Below are 7,425 nucleotides of genomic sequence, written 5' to 3'. Positions count from 1 at the left end.
ATCCTCAGACCAGCCAAGCTACCAAATATTTGAGCTGCGGAACTTTTCGTCCCTGGGATGTTCGGGGCAGTTGCATTTCCATGGCTCACTCACACGACTGCACAGGGAAAATGGCAGAATGTGTGCGTATGTGGCAACTTCTTATGGACATTCCCATGATGACGGGTATGAGTTTGTTTGCCAAGAGCCAAGACATGGCTGTAACTTTGTCGTGGCTGCAACTTCCCTTCCGTCCTTCTGCCAGCCATGTCCTTATTGAGCTGTTCGCCTAAGTGGGCGAGTGTGTGAGTGGCAGAAATTCAGATTCTCCGGCTCCAGTCAACATTCATGTCAATATTGATTTTTCATTGCTCTTGCCGGCGACAGCAGCAGTGGCAGCAACACCAACAACAGCAACAACAACGAGAAGAGCAATAATAATAATAAAAAGCGTAGAGCAATATAATTGGAATTTGAAATTGGAAATTGGATATTTTGCAACAAAAAAGAGAGCAGAAATGCGAAGAAGTCGCACAGCAGCAGTAGCATATTTTATTCGATTATTTATTCAATGAGCGTCGCTCTGTTTGGATTTTATTGTGTGGACGAATGGGGAATGGGAACATGTATGCCATACATGAGTGCACGAGTGTCCGCACAAAGGCCAATTCAATTTGAAGCAGAAACCGACAGGCAGACAGACTCCATGGACGGCTGGTACACTTGGACTAATAAGCACCTTTAACTTAAATATATAGCAAGAAAAATTTATATTTTTAGGATTTTTTTTCTCTATCTTGTAATCAAAAAATACTGCTACTGAAGTTTTAGATAACACTAGTTAACCAAAGAAAAGGTCTTAAAAATATTTTTTAAAAAAAGAAAATTGATTTCCGTTCTTTTCTTTCTTTTTATCTATGTATTTTCAAAAACTTAATTAGTAAACTAGTGAAACCAAATAACAATCTCATATCAAATCTAATCAGAAAAATAAAATTATACTAATTATAGCCAGCTACACTATTTTTATAAATACATTCTATTAGTTATATTGCTTATTTTCTTAACGTGCAGAGAGTCGGCCAAGAGACAGAGACCGGCTAGAACTTTGACCAGACAAAACGCAAATAACTCAATTTAATTGCACGAAAAACTAAGCTGAAACTGAAACTAGCAGCCAAGTCCCTGGCCAAGTTAGCGCTGCTCGTCGGCCAAGTAAAGCATGGAAATAAATTGGAAAAACATTTACCATCGCCTGATCGATGGCCACTGACGAGTGACTGTCTCCGCTCCTCCTGCCTTTCTGCCTTCCCGCCCTCCTTCCCCCACCTCCCACCGCCCCACTTAACTGAGTTTACTGGAAATGGTCGAGTGACCAACTGGTTTGGTCTTTGAATGATTGCGAGTTGGACAAACATCAATAAGCGGCAGTGGCAGCAGCAGAAGCACGGGCAACGGAGTGTTTATATGGAAAATATAAATCAAATAATGGCGCAGACATTAACAAACAACGCATGTGGCTAGGCAGACATCCAGATGATTATCGGGCTCACAAAGGTTTCAATGTGTATTTAATTGCAGACACACAATGTTCAGTGCGAGGGAATGGAGCCGGAAGGTAAGTGGCTACACTTTTATATAAATTGATAATCCACTCGGATGGTTTTTCCACAGAACTCTTTTTTAACTAGAGTGCAACGTCTTTTCAATCAAATTGGATACAAATATGGGAGTGCCCTACGTGAGATGACTTATTAGATTTAATTTGTATGTATTTGACCTCAAGAAGGCAATAATTTGATTGGCTAACGGAAAGGTAGTAAAAACCAGGCAACGTATAATAATTTCTGTAAAATACTAATTAAACTTTAAAAATTAGTTGTATTGCTTAAAAAAAACAATTAAACAATTTTTTGTGTTCTAAATCGTTTGGAGCTTTCGAGAATAATATTTTTATGCAATAGTTTTATTTTTTTTCAAGAAAAAACTACAATAAGTTGCTGCCATGTTGGTTGCATAACTTATGTTGCACACATTTTAATTTAAAATTTACATCAGTTTTAGGCGCAACTTTGAAAATGCACCTGGGATGGCTACGAAAGTCTGGGATCAATTGCGGCATGAAATACCCGATAATTGGCCAATTGCATTGGGACACCGCGGCGATGGACTGTAATGCAGCGTAATGTTAATACTTACAACGTCTGCCCACACGGGTTGCTATATACCGATCGGCTGTGGATCGGTAGATCGGGGGATTGGAGCACAACCCACTTAACGAGGTCGGGCCCATAGCAGCACGTAGCCATTACCCATATAATGCGGTGGTGCAGCCAGCCGAACATTACAACGAAACCTCGAAAACGAGACCATAGCAAAATATCAAGTATACGGGTCTGCTCGCCCGCTTATCGGCCTGTTGTTGCGGTAATTATAATGCGCCATAGTCACGCCAGACACGCTGCATAAATATTTAAATTAAATAATAACAAATGCTAGAAATAAATAAGCCGGGCAACTGTAAAAACAATACGTAATGGCAACAAAGGCGCACACGGGCAAATATTAATATTAACCGGCGTCGAATTCCAATTGACTAATGTTGCTGTGGGGAATTTGGAAACGAGTTGCTGCCGTGTCTGGGTTTTTGAGTGGCTGTGGCTGTTGTTCCTTTGTTCTGGCCATCCTCCGCCTCCAGGCGCCACTCCCCTTTCGCCTTTTATTTTAATTTCTGTCGTGGCCCAGCTCGAGTTTCAAAAACCAATAATGCGGCTGCCATCAGCAACATCAACAACGGCAACAACATCCACAACGGCGACGACGACAGCAACATGGCGCACAACAAGCAATAAAAATGGCATAAAATTCAAAATGAAAGCTAAACGCTGCTTCCCCGACCGCCCTGCCATATATATGGGCCTCGTCCCCCCACCGATCTGCTGTGAGCTGCATAAAAATAAGTAATATCGTAAAAATTACAGGAAATAAAAATCGCAACGTAAATACGTGTAAGTGCGAGAGTCGGCCAACTTTCCCAGTGGCTGAAATTGGCAGAAAAATTATGACAAAAGAGGGAGAAGGATGGGGCCAGAAAAGGCGCGCGAGCGAGCGAGAGGAAAAGTGTAACAGCCTTTTTGGGCAAGGGGAAGTGGAAAACCCATTAAAGTTCAAGTTGGACATTACATGGCCATATTCTGGGCAAATGTTTTGGAAAATAAATAATTCCCAGTTGCCATAAATGTGTTTTCGGGGGTTGTTGGCATAACGAACCGGCCTCGGCCGATAAAAACAAATGAGATAACTTTTCCGAGCAACTCGAGCAGAATACGCAAGTTCAGCGAGCCGGCAAAATGGCAGATATGAAAGCATTTTCTAATCATTCTTTCAGAGTAATCCTGCAATTAGGCAACCTGTCTCAGATCCATTCAACTCAATTACAAGAATTGTAGACGCGCTCGATTAATCACGGGATTTTGTAATTAGCCAAATAGTAAGGCCCATAAATAAAATTGTATATTTCTTAAATCTTTAAATACCGGCCATAATGACCAGAGCTTTAAGCATCCGGCGATCTTTTTATTTATAATTTTGAATATATTTCTGTAAATTAACAGGTTTAACTTAAGACTCCTTAGAGTGTGATATTGTGTGGAATAGTGCTTTGAAGCCATGTGGAGTAGTTATACCCTTGCAGAGGGTATTTTGATATTAAGTGAGCATAGGGTTTTGTTCTGCCCAGCCGCTGCTCGCTTACGTATACTGTAGAACAGCGGTCTGCACACACACTCTGATGATCTGCCCAGTGCAATTTATTAAACAAAATGTTATTGTATGTGTGAGCCGATCGCTGCTATAAAGTACAGTCGAGCTAGCCATGTCCATTCGTCGGTCTGTCCGTCCGTCTATCCGTCCGCCTGTTCGTCCGTTTCTACGCAAACCAGTCACTCAGTTTTACAGCTATCGGGCTTAAACTTTCTTGAAAGTCTTTTTAATCGTAAAAAATGAAAAAAAATATAGTTTTGGTGTTTTTTGACATATTATCTTAAACTCATGGGAATATTTCGAGAATTCGAATAATATAGCTGCTATAGGAACAATTGGAAAATTAATGTGAATTCAATAGGAAACAAGCTTGATTTTTCCTTGATTTTTATTGTATTCCCTTCTACTCTACGATGAAACTTTTATTTATTTATTTTAGAATTTCAAATCAGATTAAACAAAAATCTGATTACTTTATTACATAGCTGGCAAAGGAAGGATAGAAAAATTAAGGCCCTTTCTCTTTAGATTTCAATACTAGCGTTCCACTTCTATTCTAATTGTACTGTTTGGATTCTCGTATGGATTCGGATAGATCGAAAATCAACGGGCGCTATTTCACTTTTGTCTTGGCAGTGATTATTTTAAAAGGTCTTTAAGACTCTGGACTAATTAATAAAGGTAAAACATATTCGTCATATAATACCCAAATCATCTTTCGCCATTTAAATTTGAAAACATCAGGGTGTTCGATAATAATGAAAGGTATAGCGTCAGTCTGTGAATTAACAAGCTCGACAACAACTGCAACACGAAAAACAGCCACATAATTCAACATGTTGTGCATGGATATTTCCTCTGGAACAAATACATCTGCAGCATCAGCAAGTGCAATTACCGAGTGTGTGTAGCACCATAATCATTTCAAACGGCAAATTATGACAGCGAGGAGGGGTCTGCAACTACAATTGCCACTGCAGTTGCAACAACAATTGCAACTCCGACATAAGCCAACAGCAGGCAAATGAAATGAGCTTTTAATCAATTTCCGGTATTAAAGTCTAGCCAAACCGAGCAGTCAACCATCCAAACAACCCAGCAACCATCCGAACATTCATCCAACCATCCCAATCCCACAGTTGTCTGCCTCATTGTTGATCCTGCTGGCCGTTATTGTTGTTGGATTTAATTAACAAACAATTTATATTCATAAACCTCAATCGGTCACATGCAAATGCACATGCGACTTTGGTGCGGAGAGCGCACAACGAAAATATTAAGTGGGGGAATCGTTTCGTTAAGCTCTGATATGAATGAGACAGATACCCTACGTGGAGCTCTTAAAAGTGTAAAAGTGAAGTATGCCGAAATTCGATCAGATAGTTTAAGTCGATAAAAAATAATGATTAGGGATGTTTAGAAATTATATTGCAACTAGCAGAATGTATAATGATTTTTCCTCATAAATCTTGATACTAAACATATTTTTACGTTACCTTGATCTCTGCTGTTAAATTATTAAAAATAAATAAAACAATTTAATTTGATTTACTGATCTAACCAATACCTGGGCTACCTTTTGGGCAGAGTATTCGATTATATTTCGTATCGTATATGCAATAAATATGGCAAATGCGTGGCGTGGCAAGAAAAAAACATGTGCATACTGGCAATCGTAAAAAAAATATATAAGCTTTGCAAATGTGTGTCTATGCTTTTCTTGGGCACTAGTGTAACTTGGCCTTTTGTGTAACGAAACGTGGCAGCGGAAAAGAGCAGTCGCCACAACAAAAGCGCCCAGTGAGCTGCAACAATGTGCGAGCTGATTGGGGCGCCCCGCTTTCGGATTTTACATTTCAGATTTGACGCTGCCACGTGTTGCCAACACAAACACACTCGAAAGCACACGCGTTTAAATTGCACATGCCGTGTATTCTGGCCGCAATCGGACATGCAGGCCAAGGGATGTGCAGATGCACAGTAAGAAACAATTTCCACTAGGTTATAGATGATTTTTGGTTTGGTTTTTAAATTTACCAGGCAAAAATATTAAATCTCTGGGGCACATAGTAAGAATACACTTCTGTGTGCCCTAGAAAACAATTGTATGACAATATACACACACAAATTTTCTTTCTCTGTGGCCTGAATTAACCCACGTTCTGACACCCAATTAACCCCTGGCATGCACAAAAGCGAAACACAGCGCATTTGGGAGTGGTATCTGGCAGCTTAGCAAATCATTAATTAAACCCGGCCAAATACAGAAACCAGACAAACGCACGAGAAATTATTATAATGAACACGCATGGGGAAACGGGCGCAAAAAGCTTTGCGGGAATTCGCCCTCCGCCCCCCAACTAATTAGCATGCTGAAATGTGTTGGGCTGCAAACACCATTCGGAGGTCACAGCGAGGTCCAAGCCCCTTTTGGCGTGGAAAAACGAGGCGGGGGTGAAGGTGGTCAAGAAAACACATTAGTTGCAGCAGCAAGGGCAAGAAACATTAAGGCAAAAGGTCATGGAGGTGGGAAAAAACTATTTACACCGAGAAAAGCCGAAGATTACGGTCTTTTACGGACGGAAACACATTGTCAGAGAACCCAGTAGATTTAATCTTGAACCACCTGAAATAAAACAAAGACCCTAAATGAAATTACAAATATTTTCCCCCAGATATTTGAAAACGGCGCAAATCGAATGCACAACTCCTTGTCTCACATTTATATCCCAGCTGCTATTTGTGTCAGTGGAAAATATATAAATGGTGATTATGAACGTCCGGTAACGCGAAGTACTCACCGAGTGGAAAGCAGCCAACATTGTATGGCTGCAAATTGCACGAGAACAAATATAAATATGAGTACTTATACATCATGCTCTGCGGCAGATTCAGTCTAACCACAAACTCATTACGGTCCATTCTCTTCGGCCCCGCCCCCTCAGCCCCCTGTCCCTGCCCCTGCCCACCACTCTTCCGCTTTAATGACAGACGAATATTTTGTATAATATAGACATTTTCTACGGCCCCGACTTGGCCAAGTTGAAGAACCGAAGAGGAGGCAAAACCGAGCCAGCTGAAAAGCGACCTGGCAAAACCACAAAAACTTGCCTTTGGTTATTTTGTGTCTGGCATTGTCATTGCGGCTGATGTTGCTGCCGTAGCTGTTGCTGTTGCTGCTGCTGCTGCTGATGTTGCTGCTGTCATGGCTGTTGTGCTGGCCAAAACGTGCAATTAAATGCTGTATAGAAGCTGCCGCTGCCATAAACCGTCGTCTCTACACAGAGAATAACTATTACAGTGGCAGGCTATTAATTAGGTAAAACAAGATGAAATGATCAGAAACCTAAATAATATTTATATTTGGTACGCAGCACTCGAAATGTGCAGTGTTAGTCATAAATATTTGTCCCTATGTTTCTTTGTGTTTTAACTATTGGACTGTCTCGTCTTGTTGATTAATTTACTAAAATGAAGAAAGAAAATAAAACTTCTTCAGGACGCTGGCATTTTTCCTCGACCTTCTACATAAAACCATTACAGAATATTTATGTGGCTGTTTGTTTCTCTCTCTGTAGACCGGTGGAAGCCAACTTATTGGCAGTCGCTTGCCAAATGCAATGAATGAAAATTGCACAAAAAGAGAGGCAGAGGCCAGAACACAATTACAGCCAGCGGAGGCAT

At 40.6% G+C, this 7,425-nt stretch overlaps 1 long non-coding RNA gene across 1 annotated transcript; it reads left to right on the top strand.

The window, feature by feature from the left end:
* Nucleotides 1-1,386: 1,386 nt before the first annotated feature.
* Nucleotides 1,387-3,387, top strand: LOC108066080 (uncharacterized). The gene is made up of 3 exons (XR_001770329.3): nt 1,387-1,597; nt 1,654-1,795; nt 2,038-3,387. It is a non-coding gene; the product is annotated as an uncharacterized lncRNA (long non-coding RNA).
* The last annotated feature ends 4,038 nt before the right edge of the window (nt 3,388-7,425 follow it).

The sequence above is a fragment of the Drosophila takahashii genome, chromosome 3R (genome assembly GCF_030179915.1).
Source record: "Drosophila takahashii strain IR98-3 E-12201 chromosome 3R, DtakHiC1v2, whole genome shotgun sequence".
In the NCBI taxonomy this organism is placed as follows: domain Eukaryota; kingdom Metazoa; phylum Arthropoda; class Insecta; order Diptera; family Drosophilidae; genus Drosophila; species Drosophila takahashii.
Note: the sequence above shows the minus strand (reverse complement) of the source record. Positions and strands in the feature narration are given on the sequence as shown.